Source organism: Sapajus apella, unplaced genomic scaffold (assembly GCF_009761245.1).
Source record: "Sapajus apella isolate SASKATOON/1434 unplaced genomic scaffold, GSC_monkey_1.0 scaffold18, whole genome shotgun sequence".
Lineage (NCBI taxonomy): Eukaryota > Metazoa > Chordata > Mammalia > Primates > Cebidae > Sapajus > Sapajus apella.
This window is the reverse complement of record NW_022436958.1, coordinates 24,589,209-24,592,022: the sequence shown is the minus strand read 5'-3', so window position 1 is coordinate 24,592,022 and position 2,814 is coordinate 24,589,209. Positions and strand designations below refer to the sequence as shown.

General features: G+C 41.8%; 1 pseudogene across 1 annotated transcript; it reads right to left on the bottom strand.

Moving 5' to 3' along the window:
• Positions 1-657: 657 nt before the first annotated feature.
• Positions 658-2,002, bottom strand: LOC116557059 (annotated as a pseudogene). Its single transcript, XR_004271338.1, has one exon. The product of XR_004271338.1 is annotated as a heterogeneous nuclear ribonucleoprotein C pseudogene (transcript).
• Positions 2,003-2,814: the final 812 nt, after the last annotated feature.

The window sequence follows — 2,814 nt, the reverse complement described above, 5'->3', positions numbered from 1 at the left end:
TCTTTTGTCCAGAGTATTGCATTAGCGTCTCTGCTATGAGAACTTCAGCAGGAATAAACAAAGAAGAAACTGCAAATCTGTCATTTAAATAATAGGTGGCAGCTCTGTGATATGTCTGCCATTTAGTGTGTCTTAAATTTATTTTGGATGGTAAGAGAGTCTAGGTAATAAATCAAGAATTGAAGAGAAGAGTTAAATCCTGATTTTGGCCTCACCACTAGTCTTTCTGCAATATGCACACATCCTTTCCATTCTTCAGTTTCTTCTTCAAAGAAACTGGCATCACTGGGTTACTTCAAAGGCATGGTGATAACTACTGATTACTTTGATCCTTTTAGGTGTTAAAACCATGTGGCTGTCACTTTGGCCCACTGCACTCGCTTCCTTTTGAATTGTCATGACTTTCCTGGATGCCTCGCTTACACACACTGTAATGTATTGAATGGTGGTCCTGAAAACATGTACACATCCTAATCTCTGGAACCTGTGAATATTACCCTATATGGTGGAAAAAAAAAGGAAATATTACCTTATATGGCAAAAGATATGATTAAGAATCTTGAAAGGAGGGATTTATCCTGAATTATCTGAGTAGGCACAAAATGCCATCACATATATCTTTTTTATTTTTTTAAACCATACATCCTTTTTATTGTGAAGTCATAAAGAGGTATCAAAATTAAAAGCAAAAATTACAGGGTAAGACATAACAAAACTACTAGGAGCATCCAAGGAAGTGAAAATGGGACTAGGTGCAGGGAAATATGAATTAATGAACATGGGAAGGACAAGGATGGGGAGAACAGGGAGCATGTGCTGAAGATACTAGGGGAGAGGATCTGGTGAAAAATTTGATCTTAGACAAGCGCCTAGGTAAAGAAATAATGGGGTAAGATTTCTAAACCCCACTATGTGCTTAAGAGTCATCCTCACCATTGGCATTCTCTCTGTCATCCTCTCCTTCCTCAGGCTCTTTTTCATCATCCTTGATCAACTCCAGCTGGTCATCCCCCTGATCTTCATTATCATCATCACCCAGTAGGTCCCCCTCCTCAGCAGAGTCATCTACACCCCCCTCAGACTCCATCTTCACATTAGTCTCATCTTTCTTCACAGAGCTGCTGCTCTGCTCCTCCTCTGACTTACCATCCTTCATCTCTACTACTTGTTTGCTCTGTTCCTTTTCAGTTTTTTCCAGGTTTTCCAGGAGAGAATCCACTTTTTGTTTTGCCTGGGTTAGTTCCTTCTTAATGGCCTGAAGGTTCTCTCCTTTCAACTTTCCAGACTTGGAAGATCCCCACTGTCCACTCTTAGAATTGAAGCCAGTTTTGCCCCTTGGTGAGGTGTTTCCTGATACAAGCTGACGTTTCGAGGGCACTACAGCCCGAGCAATAGGAGGAGGAGGAGGTACGCGTGCTGGGTAACTGTACATCCTGTCATAATAATCCCGTTGAAAGTCATAGTCCAAGTCAAAAGAGGAGCCGTACATCTCCGCTGCAGACCGTTTCACACCTGCTTTTCCTCGGTTCCCTTTTGGCTCTGCAGCCAGCTCTAAAACTTGGCCAGTAATCATTCTGCCATCCTCTCCTGCTGCAGCAGCCTGGGCATTTCTCTCATTAACATATTGAACGAAGGCAAAGCATTTATGAACAGAGCAGCCCACAATTTTGCCATACTTTGAAAAGATTGCCTCCACGTCAGATTTCTTGACCACGAGAGTGTTGAGATTCCCAATGAACACACGGGAGTTCATGGAGCGAGGATCTGTCTTATTGGTAATGTTGCTGGCCATCATATTTGATGATAAGGTTTCTCACAAAGCCGAAAATGTAGCTGAAGATCAAAAAAATCTCACAGGAGGGAGGAGGGAGAAGAGATTCGATTCTGGGTCTCCTACTCCTGGGTTCTACATGGAGAAGCCGACTGCTGCTCGAGGTCGGCAACGCGGACACAACCGCTCAGTCTTCGTCTCTTCACAAAATGGCCCACATATATCTTTATAAGATAGACACACAGAAGAGAAGGCAATGTAAGGAAAGAGCTAGAAATTGGAATGCTGCAATTCCAAGGAACACAGGGATTGCCAGCTGCCATTAGAAACTAGGAGGGAGGCATGGAAAGAAATCTACCCTAGAATGCTTGGAGGAAGCATGGACCTCTCAGCATCTTGGTTTTGGACTTCTGACCTCTAGAATTGTGAGAGAATACATTTCTGTTTTAAGCTACCACATTTGTGGTAGTTTGTATAGCAGCTCCAGGATGTATCCTGTGATATACATCTGATGTATCCTGTGATACATTTGATGCTGATATTTAATATTTGCATGCATGTTTTGACTTTCTTACAACCTACTTGAGGAGTTAACCACTACGCTTAAAATTTTTCCTTTCAACAGGTATTTATTGAGATTCTACTACAAGTCAGGCACAATTTTAGGTCAAAGTTACAAAACCGATAAAAATTTCACTCCTGCTCTCAAAAAAGATGTAATGTTTAGGGAGTAAGGCAGTCTAAGTGAAGTGGGGGCAGGTAAGGAAGCTTCCTAGATGAGGTGACACTATACTGAGTTGCAAAGGTTGAATTAGAATTAATTAACTAGGCTGGGGGAGTTAGGAGATAGAACAATTTTAGGCAAAGAGAACAGCATGAACAAGGTCACAGAACCCAGACCTCATGGTGTGTATCTTGTGTGCTGAGAAGAAGGGGAAACACCGAGTTTTAATCTTAAACTACACATGGCAAGTGGAAGGTTTTAACCACATAGTAAGTACTCAGTAGATGTTCCCTGAATGACTCTGTATTAAAATAGATGC